Source organism: Felis catus, chromosome B4, assembly GCF_018350175.1.
Source record: "Felis catus isolate Fca126 chromosome B4, F.catus_Fca126_mat1.0, whole genome shotgun sequence".
In the NCBI taxonomy this organism is placed as follows: Eukaryota; Metazoa; Chordata; class Mammalia; order Carnivora; family Felidae; genus Felis; species Felis catus.
The window spans coordinates 44,164,966-44,179,716 of NC_058374.1; positions in this window are offsets into that span (position 1 = coordinate 44,164,966).

Genomic DNA, 14,751 nt, shown 5'->3' on the forward strand with positions numbered 1-14,751 from the left:
TTGTGTTAAGCCTGCATCTTAAGGATCTTGAAACTAATGAAAGAGTCTCTGATCTTATTATTCATAATTGCAGTTAATTTCTCTCTTTTTAATAAAATACCTCCTCCTTTAGCCTTTCCTAAAGACTCCCAACCTGAATTCAGATTTCTTTTTGGTTCAGTCATTCCAGGCAGCAAACTTCCAATCTCCTGCAGAGATATCAGATTGGAGTTTGGTTGTTCAAGGTGGAAAGGAGCTCAAAAGACTGAAACGTTTCTTATGTGTATTTTCAACTAAGACTCCAGTTTTCCCCTTGCGGTATTTGTTTTCTACTTCTGACCAACAAATTACCATAAACTTAGTGGTTTAAAATAATTTCACTTATTTATTATCTCATTTTGCTTATGCCAGGAGTCTAGGCATGGCTTAGGCGGGTCCTATGCTTCAACCTCTCACAAGGCTGCAATTCAAGTGTTGCTTGGGGCTGTGGTCTTATCTGAGGCTCAACTGTGGATCTACTTCCAACGTCTTGTGTTGGCAACATTCAGTTCCTTGTAGGCTGTCAGACTAGAACCTCCATTTCTCATTGACCAAAGCTTTCAATTTCTCACCACAAAGACTTTTGCAACATGGTATCTTGCTTTCTCAAAGCCAGCAATAAAAAGAGTCTCCTCCAGCAAGACAGGAATTAACAATCTTATGTAACATTATTATATCTCATGTATTTTTCCTTTATTTTATGGGTAGAAGCAAGTCATGGTTCCCACCCACACTTAAGGAGAGGGGATCACGCAAGGGCACAAAGACCACAACAGAGAGATCGTGGGGCTATCCTACAGTCTGCCCACCACATCCAACTTTAGAGATGCATAGTCTCTCTAATTTCATAGCATTCAGAGTTCTATGGCTTAAGTCACTTGACATATTCTAAAGTGTATAAACATTTATCTTTTGTGTTCATTTCCTCCTAATCCTTTCCAGTCCATTATTTGTTTTTGAATGAATGTTGTTTTAATGGAGTTTTTGAACAAAGCAGAAACAAATACAGCTGTTCAATATTATGAATACACCTGAAAGTCCCCTACTGAATTTTTAAGTAACCTTTGTTCAGCAATTAAAAACAAAAATCCAAAAAAAAACCAAAAAAAACCAAAAACAACAAGAACAACAACAAAAATCCATGATATCTTAAGAATAACACAGACACATTACACTTAATGCTTCATTTAGTTTTATTAAAGGGCAAATAACTTATGATGTTAACTAATTAGGTTTGAATCCTATATGATATCTATATAATATTATAAATTTATATAAGTATAAATACAGACCTTAAATTATATATATATAGGTGGTGTGCATATGCATATATACCAAAACATTTTCTATTCAGGGAAACATTGGGTTTATTTGTATTGATAGATGAATTTTCAAAAAATGGTATATAAAGTTTATAGTATTTATATGAAATTTGCACAATTTTAAGGTAAACATATTCGCAGAAAGGGAGTAACCTAAATTTACATGAAACCTACAAAATACTCTGATGATTTTATTAGCAAAGAGCTAACATTTATTAAGATTATTATATACTTCAGATATTAACTTACTTAAACCTCCCAGCATCACAAGAAATATAAGAGCTAGGTACTTTGACTATCCCTATTTACTGATGAGGCACACAAGGCAATTTACCCAAAGTACACAGAAATGTGAAACCAAGCTATTTGACATCAAAGCCTATACATTCAATAACTAAACTTAACTGCTTCTCTGAAACTAGAAGCTGAGATTGAATATGGTGTCCTCCCTATAGGAAGTCGATTTTCTAGTGAGTGAGACAAACCATTCGCTAACAATTAATATATAAAGCAAAAGAATTCTGCCACAGAGTATGCACAAAGTTCTACTGCCACCTAGAAATACACCAGAAAGGAACTGACACTCACAAGCAGGGGTGAATTTTGAAAGAAAAGAACCTTTCATTTTCTTAGGAAACAAAGCTAATGAAGAAGTGCCCTAGTCACGCTGCAACGCGCCATCAAATATTTTCAGGATACGCAGCCTTTGGTGTTAGGATGGTTTTCCCTGCCACTCCAGACTTTTTAAAACACTTCATAAAAGCAGAATCATGCAATTTGGAGTCTTTTGTGTCCAGCTTCTTTGATCATCGGTTTTTTGGATACATATTTGTGTCGCTGCCGGTGTGATAAATACAGTGCTTTATGGTATAGATGCACCACAATGTATCTATTTTCCAGTCGAGGGACACCTGTGTTGTTTCCAATTCAGGGCTAGTAAGATAAAACTGCTCTGAAATTTTTGTATCTTTCATTGCATGCACATACACGTTTATTTGTGTCAGCAGATGAATGGAATTAATGGGTCATAAGGTGTCCCATTGGTAGAGACTGCCAACCAAGATAGTAGCTGTCAGTTTAATCTCCCTCCACAAGTGCAGTGGGCGCTTGAACAACACAGGTGTTAGGGGGACAGACAACCCTACAGAGTTGAAAAATCTGTGTACAACTTTTGAACGCCCAGAAACGTAACTCCCAATATCTTACTCTTGACAGAAAGCCTTATCAATAACATAGACGATCAATTAACATATATTTTACGTGTTATATGTATTATATACTGTATTCTTTTTTTTGTCTATTTGGGAGAGAGAGAGAGAGAGTGTGTGTGTGTATGCGAGTGGAGGCAGAGTAGGAGAGAGGGCCTCTCAAACAGGCCCCAAGTTCAGCATAGAGGCAGACGTGGAGCTCAATTCCACGACCCTGGGATCATATGCTGAGCCGAAATCAAGAGCTGGTCACTCAACTGACTGAGCTGCGCTGGCGCCTCTGTACTGTATTCTTACAATAAAGCAACACAGACCAGAAAATATTATCCAGAAAACCAAAAGGAAGGAAATACATTTATAATATTGTACTATACTCATTGAAAAAAAATCTGTGTGTAAGTGGACCCACACAGTTGACACCCATGTTGTTCAGAGGTCAACTGTACATGAGTTCCAACTGATACAAATTCTCACTAATGCTTGGTAGTCTCTGTTTTTGATTCTTTTTCTAAAAAAAAAATAGACATTGTAGTGGGTCTTACAATAACTCCTTTTAGTTTTAATTTCTATTCGATGACGATTTTGATAAGCGTATTTGCCATTTCAGTTTGTGTGTGTGTGTGTGTGTGTGTGTGTGTGTGTGTGCATACAATGACCTTTCAAGTCTTTTTGCCCATTCAAAAATGTGCGTGTTTTTCCTTCTTGCTGATTTCTCAACTCTTCATCTACAAATCTTTCAGTCTTCACTGAGGGAGTCTGTGTGCCTGTCGAGACGCATCTTCGACACTCGGTCAGGCAGGTTGCAACTTTTCTCAGCCTTCCCTTCCTGTTTGTGCAGACTCTCGAGGTCAGTCAGAGGTGAAAGCTTAGGCCCCCCCCCCCGCCCCCCCCCCCCGTTCATTCCTGGGCATGCGTCGGATCCTGGCCTGGCACCCTACACATGTGTATCACCTTTTAGGGTCCCAGGAATATGTTCAAAGCCCACTTCTCAAAGTCCGCTACAGGTGTTCAAAGCCCACATGCAGCAAAACAAGTATCAAAACTCTACTAATGAACAAAATTTTCGCTTGGATGTTTTGGTCAGCTTTTCATGCCCATTGTTATTATTGTTGCCACTGGAAGCAAAACAATTGCCACTGAAGTTCTGAACAAACACCTGCAGGAAATGGGGAAGGACTAGACGGTTTTGACGAACTCTCGTTTGAAGATGACTAGGCAAGCTTTCGCAGCAGGTGTAACCTTGAGGAAAAGGAGCTGTTTTGTCGGTAGGGGGCCCTAAGTGATTGTGGTTGCCATAAACTTTAACAGCAGTGACCCGTGACGTTCAGCGTGACACATTCTCAATGGCTATGTCCCAAAGTGTCAGACGGCCCGGGTATGAATCCTCGATCTAAAATTTTAAGGCCTTGGGCAAAGTACTTACTCTCTATGTAACTCGGTTTCCTTATATACAAAATAAGACATTAATAACACGTAAGGCACAGGGCTGTTGGGAAGATTAAATGAATTAATTGTATGGTAAGCGTTTAGTCTCTGGCTGATAGAAGCACGATGTAATGTTGGTTATAATTATTGCTATGTTTTTATTATCCTTATTAATCATCATATCGTCGTTCAATACAAACGTTCCTTACTTTTATATTTTTGGGTGCTTTGCATAATGCAGGGAGCGAGTATCGGCACATTTAGCAAAGTAGTAGGGTTTGAAGGCCGTACCACGTGGATGCAGCAAAATGAGACTCTTGGAGAAGCCGGCAACAGCAATTAAGGGTGAGAGGTATTAAGCAACAAGTAACTTTTTGAGCACTGAGTCTGAGAATTTCTCAGAAGATTTCTTAAAAGCAGGAGGAGACTTCCACTACTTTCGTTTGGTTATTCAAAAGAAACATGGTGATTTCCTCCCTAGGTAATACCGATCCTCACTCCACAAAGGAAAACGTGTCGAGCCAGCAAAATATTCTAAACATATTAACGGCATCAGTGAGATAGCAAATTAGTAAGTAACCCCAGGCAAGTCCAAAAGAAAGTTAAAACCCAGAAAGAAGAGCTGCCTGTCCTGTACAAGATTCTCAAAGACAGAATCAGAGCAGCAGAAGAGGGTTTGGGGCAGTCTAAGAGCTTGGGCAGGGGTAGGGAGATTGAAAAATCAATATATCTGGTTGGTTCACCAGAAAGCTACACCCCAGGACAAGATTGTCTCGCCTGGATACCACGGACATTTTGAATCAGATTATTCTTTGTTGTCGGGAGCTGTTCAGTGCCTTGTGTAGTTTAGAAGCGTCTCTTACTTCTTCCTTCTAGAGGCCAGTATCAAGCTTTCCCCCGGCATTGACTGCCCGCCATGTTGGACAACCAAAAATACCTCTAAACACTGCGCTAGGAGTAAGGCTGAGGAAGAGTGGCTGGTCTTTGAAGGAGATGAAGGTCAACTTCAAACTTTTCAGTCACTAAAATTGAAGGGAAATGATGCCAGATTGCCAGTGTTGAGGAAGGAGAAATTTCCTTTTCTTCCCCACCCCCAGGGTTCTTCTAGCTAGTGAGGAATTAAATTGGTATGAGATAGATTAATAGGAGGAAAAAAAAGACACAAGTTTTATTACATGTCATACTCAATTATGACATTGAGATGCAAAGAAATGACCAAGGCAGACAATGTTTACACATTTTAGAAAAGAGACAATAGGAATTGACCAGATAAAGAAAACAGGGACACCTGGATAACTGGGTCAGTTAAGTGTCTGACTTTTGATTTCAGCTCGAGTCATGATCTCATGGTCATGGGATCCAGCCCCCTGGTGGGCTCCATCCACACTGGGCATGGAGCCTGCTTGGGATTCTCTCTCTCTCCCTCTCTCTCTCTCTCTGCCTCTCTCCTGCTCACGTGCTCTCTCTGAAAAGAAGAAGAAGAAGAAGAAGAAGAAGAAGAAGAAGAAGAAAACAGGTGTTTGGGAGCTTTTTTTTTTTTAAATATGAAATGTATTGTCAAATTGGTTTCCATACAACACCCAGTGCTCATCCCAAAAGGTGCCCTCCTCAATGCCCATCACCCACCCTCCCCTCCCTCCCACCCCCCATCAACCCTCAGTTTATTCTCAGTTTTTAAGAGTCTCTTATGGCTTGGCTCCCTCCCTCTCTTTTTTTTTTCCCTTCCCCTCCCCCATGGGTTTCTGTTAAGTTTCTCAGGATCCACATAAGAGTGAACACATATGGTGTCTCTCTTTCTCTGTATGACTTATTTCACTTAGCCTAACACTCTCCAGTTCCATCCACGTTGCTACAAAAGGCCAGATTTCATTCTTTCTCATTGCCAAGTAGTATTCCATTGAGCTTTAATTAGTAGCTTTAATTCTATGTGGAATTTGGGCTGAGGTCATAGATTCCAGTAAAGGAGTAATGAGAGGTTTTTTTCTACAAATTTCTCAACTTCAAAGTCTCTGTCTTTGGTGATAAGGAGGTCTTTTTCCTTCCTACCATGGGGAGGGCATTTTTTTCACATGGGGGATTTATTTCCTGCTTTCAGGGGGACAAGGGAGGGTCTGAGTGTCCTCGCGTTGGTTGTTTTCCAAATAGCTTCAATTCAAAACAATCAATATGGCATTGTGGCACATTTGGGATGGCCTGCCCTGGGCCTCTACAGTTCCAGTTCCTGCCCTGGGCCCCTACAGTTTCCAGCTTCCCTGGAAACTTCCACACTACAAGCTGATCTGGTGACTGTGGAGAGAGAAATGGAATTAGTAAATGCGTGGTAAGAGATCTGCAGAGAGTAGAAAGAACATAGGTTAGAATGAAGTTGACAGGGGCGCCTGTCAGGAGCACCCACAGGAGCCTGGGTGACTCAGTCAATGAAGCATCACTCTTGATTTTGGCTCAGGTCATGATCCCAGGGTCATGGGAGGGAGTCCCATGTCTGGCTCCACACTGGGTATGGAACCTGCTTGAGATTCTCTTTCTGTCTCTCCCCTGCTTGTGCTCTCTCTCTCTCTCTTTCTCTCTGTCTCTCTCTGAAAAAAAAAAAAAGACTGAGGATGAATAAACAGAAAAGAACAAATCAGAGCCCATTTCCCACATCTCATTAAGCCAGTCCAAGCTCCAGAAATAGATCAGGTCTATAAAATACCTGTACTTCTTTTGTCTGACAAAAAAAAGTTTAATTCTTTCTTTTAACAGATTTAAATTAGATATTATTTGTCCTGCTTTGTTTACAGTGAAGCAACATTTTTCACTGATGATGGCATAAGCTCCTCTTCGCATGACGGCGTTGGAGTACCAAAGAGGCTGAGCTGTTAACTTCTGAGTATTTCTTTTTTTTTTTTAATATGAAATTTATTGTCAAATTGGTTTCCATACAACACCCAGTGCTCATCCCAACACGTGCCCTCCTCAGTGCCCATCACCCACTTTCCCCTAACTTCTGAGTATTTATAAAGTTCACTTTGTGGTATTGAACTCCGGTTCCATGACCATGGAGAGACTTAGGATTGCTTTTCTGACTGATTATCTCCCAAATTTGACTAATGGGACCTTTAGTGCTGAATAGAATTTGGAATTGTGACATACTAATGGATTTTCTATGATTTCTTGAGGGACGCATTTATGTGGCACAATTTTAGGCACAAAGGAGCACAGGTTTGTAATTTGGCAGGCAGTTAGCTGGAGTGCTTACTCACAGAAAGGAACCAGATATCCAAGATCACATTGTCCTGACCACGTAGTTAGGAACCCCATTTATGCTTTGTTGCCGCATAACACAAGGAGATTTTTATGGACAAGATTAAGTTGAAATTTTGAAAGTCTGGGACATCTCATGACCTCTGCCACCGATAATGTTCACATCCACATGTCTCCATTTCTCCTGTGAGAGCAGAACAGGTTGAGAAACAGCCGACATAAGAAGCCTGTAGTTGCCAATCACAACATTATTTGAATAGGAGTAAAGGGGTTCAGAACAAGTCTCTCCAAAATGTGCCACGTGGGCAAGCAGACTCTTGCAAGCTGAAGTCAATCAAGACCCAGCGGACTCAAGAATACCTTTACCTCTCCCTTAAACTATCTAAAAAATATTTAGATAGGGGACCTGGCTCAGAAAGAGAGCCATTAACAAGAGATAACATTTTTACGTGAATGACTTATTTGCATGGCAGGTCAAATGTCTGTTTATCAAACATCTCTGTTCTTCTCTTTGGTCTGTGAATTATTCTTCTTCCCTTTGAAGCCCCAGGCCTTAGCTTAAGATGACATAAAAGTCTCCATTGCCCGGCTTGTCCTTGGGTCTTACATTTTTATGGGGTCCCTGCACATTTGCAATTAAATTAGTTTTTCTCCAGTTACTCGGTCTAACGTTAATTTGATTGCCAAAGAAGTTAGAAGGGTAGAAAGAAATTCTTTTTCCTCGTCCACAGTAAAAAACAGAAAACAACCCAAATATCAATCAATACTGCCTATTCATACAGGAAACAACATGTAAGAATGAAAAGTAATTAACAACAGGTACACCTAACAGCGTGGATGAAACTCACCCATGTGATGTTGGCTATGAGTTTGAGCTTGAGATCTACTGAGGGAAACTAGACACAGCGGAACACTTACCACTTCATTCCATTCATACAAAGGTCAAAAACAAACTGCAAACATCAATTTTAGAAGTTATGAAAACAGGTATCTCTATTTCTGGGGGAGATGAAAGGGGTAGAGACGAAAAAAGGGCAAGAAAGTGTCATTTGGTGTTAGCAATGTTCTGCTTTTTGATTTGGGTAGAGTTTTCATGGATATTTGTTCTGTAAAAAATTGTTAAACCTACATTTATGTGTTGTACCCTTGTCTGTATGTTGGTTACAAGTTATTAAATATATTTCATTAATATTAATTAATACAGTATTGTGTTCATTGCAAGCTATTAAACACGTATAACATATGTATAAAATAAGATATTAATATTCACTATAATAGTATGTTATATTAATATCACATTTATATAATATTCATTATTATATTAATATTGATAATTAGTCATATTATATACTAAGAAAAATGTGACTTTCAGGTCTCAAAAACTAGACATTTTGAAGTATGTTTTGGTAATATAGACTTTGGTAGTAGAGGCTTTAGCATATACAAAGTACTTTAGCATATTTGCACATATTACATAATAAATAAACATTAAAAAGGTTTTGAAAAGTGAGTTCTTTGGAGAAGTGTCTATTTAAGTCTTTTGCCCCTTTTTAAATCAGGTTATCACTATTATTATCTTCTTGCTATGAATTAAAAAAAATTCTTTTATATTTTGCATATAACACTTTATCCAGGTGTATGTTTTCCAAAGATTTTTTCCTCATTCAATAGGTTACCTTTTCAATTTTTTTTTTAAGTTTATTTATTTTTGAGAGAGACAGACAGCATGAGTAGGGGAGGGGCAGGGAGAGAGGGAGAGGGAGAGAATCCCAAGCGGGCTCTGCACCGTCCACACAGAGCCGACGTGGGGCTTGAACCCACGAACCGTGAGATCACGATCTGAGCCAAAACCGAGTCAGACGCTGAACCAACTGAGCCGCCCAGATTCCCCAGTTACGTTTTTATTCTGCCATTCCCTCTACTCCGCAGAAGCTTTTAGTTTGATGTAATTCTACTTAACTATTTTTGCTTTTGCTGCCTGTGCTTTTGGTGTCATTCAAGAAATCATTGTGGAGACCCAGGTCAAGAAGACTTTCCCTTATTTTTTTTTTCTGGGATTTATTTTCACGTCTTTAATCCATTTTGACTCAATTTTTATGTATGGTGACGTCAGGTAAGGATCCAATTTCTTTCTTGTAGATGTGGATATCCAGGTTTTTCAACACCATTTATTCAAAAGGCTATTCTGTCTCTACTGTGTTTTCTTGATACCCTTGTCAAAGTTCAAATGACTCTATATGCATGCTTCCCCCCACCCCCCGGGCTCTCTAGTTCCACTGATCTCTATGTCAGTGTTTATGCCAGTACCATACTGTTTTGATTACTGTAGCTTTGTAATATATTTTATTATTTAAAAAATTTTTTTTCTTAATGTTTTTATTTATTTTTGAGACAGAGAGAGACAGAGCATGAGCAGGGAAGGGGCAAAGAGAGGGGGAGACACAGAATCGGAAGCAGGCTCCAGGCTCTGAGCCATCAGCACAGAGACCAATGCGGGGCTCGAACTCATAGACTGCGAGATCATGACCTGAGCCGCGTTGGACGCTCAACTGACTGAGCCACCCAGGCGCCTCTGTAATATATTTTAAAATGAGGACGTATGAAGCCTCTAGCTTTGTTCTTGCTCATGATTGCTTTGCCCATTTGGGGGTCTTTTGTGGTTCCATCTGAATTCTAGGATTGTTTTTTCTTCTATTTCTATACACTATATCTTTGGGATTTTGATAGGGGTTGCACTGAATTTGTAGATTGCTCTGAGTGATATGGCCTTTTAATAGTATTAACTCTTCTAATCCATGGACACAGAATGTCTTTCCAGCTATTTATATCTGCTCTAATTTCTTTTATTAATGCGTTCACCGTGTAAGTCATTCACTTTTTTGGTTAGGCTTATTTCTAAGGTTTTTTTAATTCTTTTTGGAGCTATTGAAATGGGATTGTTAATTTCCTAGTGTTTGTTGTTGGCGTATAGAAATGCAAGTGATGTTGTATTTTGATTTTGTAACCTGCAACTCTACTGACTTTGTTAAAAGGTTAGATTTCATGCTGTGATTTTTTAAATGTTTATTTATTTATTTTGAGAGGGGGGGGAAATGAGTGGGGGGAGGGGCAGAGAGGGAGCAAGGAAGAATCCTGAGCAGTCTCTGTGCTCTCAACGTAGAGCCTGATGCGGAGCTCAAACCCATGAACAGGGAGATCATGACCTGAGCCGAAACCAAGAGTCAGAGGCTTAACCAACTGAGCCATCCAGACGCCCCTCATGTTGTGAGTTTGAAACACAAACAAGCAAACAAAATCCAAGAGAACAACTTTGGGAGGTGATGGATATGTTTATCACCTGGATTGTGGTGATGGTAACATGAGCATATATGTACATGTGACCAAAGTCACCAAATTGTACATATTAATTATGTGCCATTTTCTTGCATACAAATCATACCTCAAATAAATGTAGAAAACAAAACAAACTAAAACAAAGCTACACGGTAGGTAGCGTTATTTGTGGTGTAGATCATCTCCTTGGTCTGCACTGTGGGGCAGAAACTAGATGCAGTGTCTTTATAATGAAATACGTAAACCTGATTATACTACCCACGACACTTAAACTGTGTTTAAACTGCGTTTAAAAAGAAAAACAAACCTGCAGTTTCTCTCCCGTTAAATACATCTTCCGAGCCAAGAAACAACCCAACAAAACAAAAGTGCAGTAACTTTGCCCCGCCACTAGGTGACACTGCACCATGCCGTGCCCATAAGAGTGGGGGAACTTGAGTTAAATTAGGATAGAGGAGATTCTTGAAGCAACCTTATTATTTTTTTTTTCTTTATTGAAGTATAGTTGAGGGATGCCTGGGTGGCTCAGCCAGTTGAGCGTCCAACTTAAGCTCAGGTCATGATCTCCCGGTTCGTGGGTTCGAGCCCCACGTCGGGCTCAGCACTGACAGCACAGAGTCTGCTTGGGAGTTTCTGTTTCCCTCTCTCTCTCTGCCCCTCCCGACTTGTTTCTCTCTCTCTCCCTCTTTCTCTCTTTCTCAAAAATTAATACTAAAAAAAGTATAGTTGACACAGTGTTGCATTAGTTTCAGGTGTACAACAGGGTTATTTCACAAGTCGATCCATTATGCTAGCTAGGGTCGTCACAAGTGTAGCTACCATCTGTCACCATACAGGGCTATTGTAGTATCATTGACTATAGTCTCTGTGCTTGCTTTGCCTTTTATGCCCAGACTTATCCATTCCATAACTGGAAGCCTGTATCTCCCACGCTCCTTCACCCATTTTTCTCATCCCCTCATTCCCATCCCCTCTGGCAACTATTAGTTTATTCTCTGTATTTATGGGACTGTTTCAAAGCAAACTCATTTTTTAAAAATATTTATTTTTGAGAGAGAGAGAGAGGAGGAGGAGGAGGGACAGAGACGGGGTGGGGGGAGAGGACCCAAAGGGGGCTCTGCACCGACAACAGGAGTCTGATGCAAGGCTCAAACTCAGGAACCATGAAATTATGACCTGAGCCGGATGCTCAGCCAAGGAAGCCATCCAGGCACCGCAAACAAACTCATTATTACATTTTTTTAATGTTTATGTATTTTTGACAGAGAGAGAGAGAGAGGAGGAGAGAAAGGCAGAGCCCAAGGGGGGAAAGGGCAGAGAGTGAGGGAGGCACAGAATACGAAGCAGGCTCCAGGCTCGGAGCAGTCAGCACAGAGTTCAACATGGGGCTTGAACTCGTGAACGGTGAGATCATGACTTGAGCCGAAGTTGGATGCTTAACCGACTGAGCCGCTCAGGTGCCCCCAAATTCGTTTTTAAATTTTTTCTTAATGTTTATTTATTTTTGAGACAGAGAGAGACAGAGTATGAACGGGGGAGGGGCAGAGAGAGAGGGAGACACAGAATCGAAACAGGCTCCAGGCTCCGAGCCATCAGCCCAGAGCCTGACGCGGGGCTCGAACTCATGGACCGCGAGATCGTGACCTGGCTGAAGTTGAACGCTTAACTGACTGCGCCACCCAGGCGCCCCTCATATTTACTTAACTAAATCTTTAATTCTGGACCATTAAGTGGTTTCTAATTTATCATTATTAAAAATAGCTCTTTGATAAACATTTTGTGGTTATACCTTGAACACCAGAGATTATTCCTTTAAAGTCTTCTCTCTTCCCCCCCAAAATGGTCACATCAAAAGAAACATGGAACCTTTTTAGGGTTTTTGATAAGTGTTTTAAAAACTGCATTCCAAAGGTTAAACTATACCAATGTGTATGATCATCAGCAATCTTTCCAATCATATATATTCCAACATTTTCTCTAGAATTTTATTAGCATAGATTTTCATGTGTTAAAATCTAGTCAAATTTATGAAAACTGAGAGCAAGCTTAGAAAGATCATTTCTATATTAGAATTATAAAAATGTTGAATCAGTTCAATACGGACTAGGATCCAGCATTTCAATGGCATTCTATAATTTTAAAAGTAGTTGTCATTTTATTGAGTCCCTATATTTATGTGAAATAAGTAGATGAACTGTTATTCCTCTTTCCAGAGGAGGGAATTGAAATTGTGTTGCAAACGCCAAATAAAACACAGATAATTGGTAGGTACCTTCAGCACCCATTAACATAATTATCCAAGGTGAATATAGCCTGCAAATTCAACATTTTAAAAATTACGTAAAAGCTTGAACACGGGAGCAAATCGAGTATATGTATCAGCTGAGGTCATGACCTCGCGGTCCTTGAGTTCAAGCCCCAAGTTGGGGTCTGTGTTGACAGCTCGGAGCCTGGAGCCCGCTTCAGATTCTGTGTCTCCCTCTCTCTCTGCCCCTCCCCTGCTCGTGCTCTGTCTCTCTCCGTCTCAAAAATAAATAAGTAAATAAACATTAAAAATTAAAAAAAAATGCTATAGAAATAAACATATTATGTAGAAATGCTGCTCTATGTCAATACTGGACCTTTAATGACATAGGGTTCCCGTGTATAACAATCATCATTCAAAGTTAATACATCCTGGGGGTTCACTTTGAGGCAGGGACTCTTCTCAGTTCGTTTCCATGTATTAACTAATTTAGTTTCTACCCAATTGTAAGTAAGTTTCTGACTAGTGCTAACTAAAACTGCTGGACAACTGGTGACGGTGACGGTGCGGGGCAGAAGCGAAACAAATACTTGTCCTGTGCTTTGGCCTTTAGCTACACTTTCCGCCTACACATTTCATAACACGTAAATCACAAGACATTGTTTTCTTTTTTTTTCTTTTTTTAACTTTTTTTTTTAACTTAACTTTTTTTTTTAACTGTTTTTTTTTTTTTTTTTTTTTTTGAGACAGAGAGAGACAGAGCATGAACGGGGGAGGGGCAGAGAGAGAGGGAGACACAGAATCGGAAGCAGGCTCCAGGCTCTGAGCCGTCATCCCAGAGCCCGATGCGGGGCTCGAACTCACGAACCGTGAGATTGTGACCTGAGCTGAAGTCCGACGATTAACCGACTGAGCCACCCAGGCGCCCCAAGACATTGTTTTCTAAGGTGACTCAAGAGTGCTTTGTTATTATTAACGATAGGATATTAGAGTTTGAAAGCCATTTGTTTTATTTTGCAGCTGTGGGAACTGAAGGGCACTGAAATTAAGAAACCTCTATTTTTTTTTTATCACTATAGGCAGTGTCTGGAACCCACATTTCTTTGCAATATGGCATTCTAGTGATAACAGTTTAGAGATATCAGAATGGCATTCAGAGAAGCCTTCAGAGAAGAATATGATGAAATACATTGCAGCTTTCGGAGAAGCATATTGTGAAACGCATTCATCAAACAATTTTGAAGGTAACAGAATTTTTCCTGACTCGAGTGTCTCGTAGAGATTAACATAGCGCCTTGTTTCTACTTTATGGATTATTTTGTGTAAATGACTAAAATACAGAGCATCAGTTATGAGGGCCAATTATACTTTTATTGGAGAGAAGATGAGCTTTATTTATTTAAAAAATTTTTTTCAATGTTTATTTTTGAGAGAGAGAGAGAGACAGAGCATGAGCGGGGGAGGGGCAGAGAGAGAGAGGGAGACACAGAATCAGAAGCAGGCTCCAGGCTCTGAGCTGTCAGCACAGGGCCTGAGAGAAGATGAGCTTTATAAATAGGCCCTTGCAAACTAACTCTACATGTCTCCTAATTTCTCTATGTCTCTTTAGTATGAGGGTGATGAATAATAACAGAAAGGAAGAAAATAACAGAGTCAAAAATTTAAATGACCTACATTCCTCTCAAGCCAATTTGAATGTTCACTGCACATCTGCTCTACAGAAAAATAAATAGAGCCCTTTTGGAAGGACATATGAAAACAATTCAAAAAGTACAAACTGGGGGCACGTGGGTGGCTTAGTCGGTTGAGCATCTGACTCCGGCTCAGGTCATGATCTGGCGCTCTGTGAGTTCGAGCCCACGTCGGGCTCTGTGCTGACAACTCAGAGCCTGGAGCCTGCTTCGGATTCTGTGTCTCCCTCTCTCTCTACGCCTCCCGGGCTCCCGCTCTGTCTCTC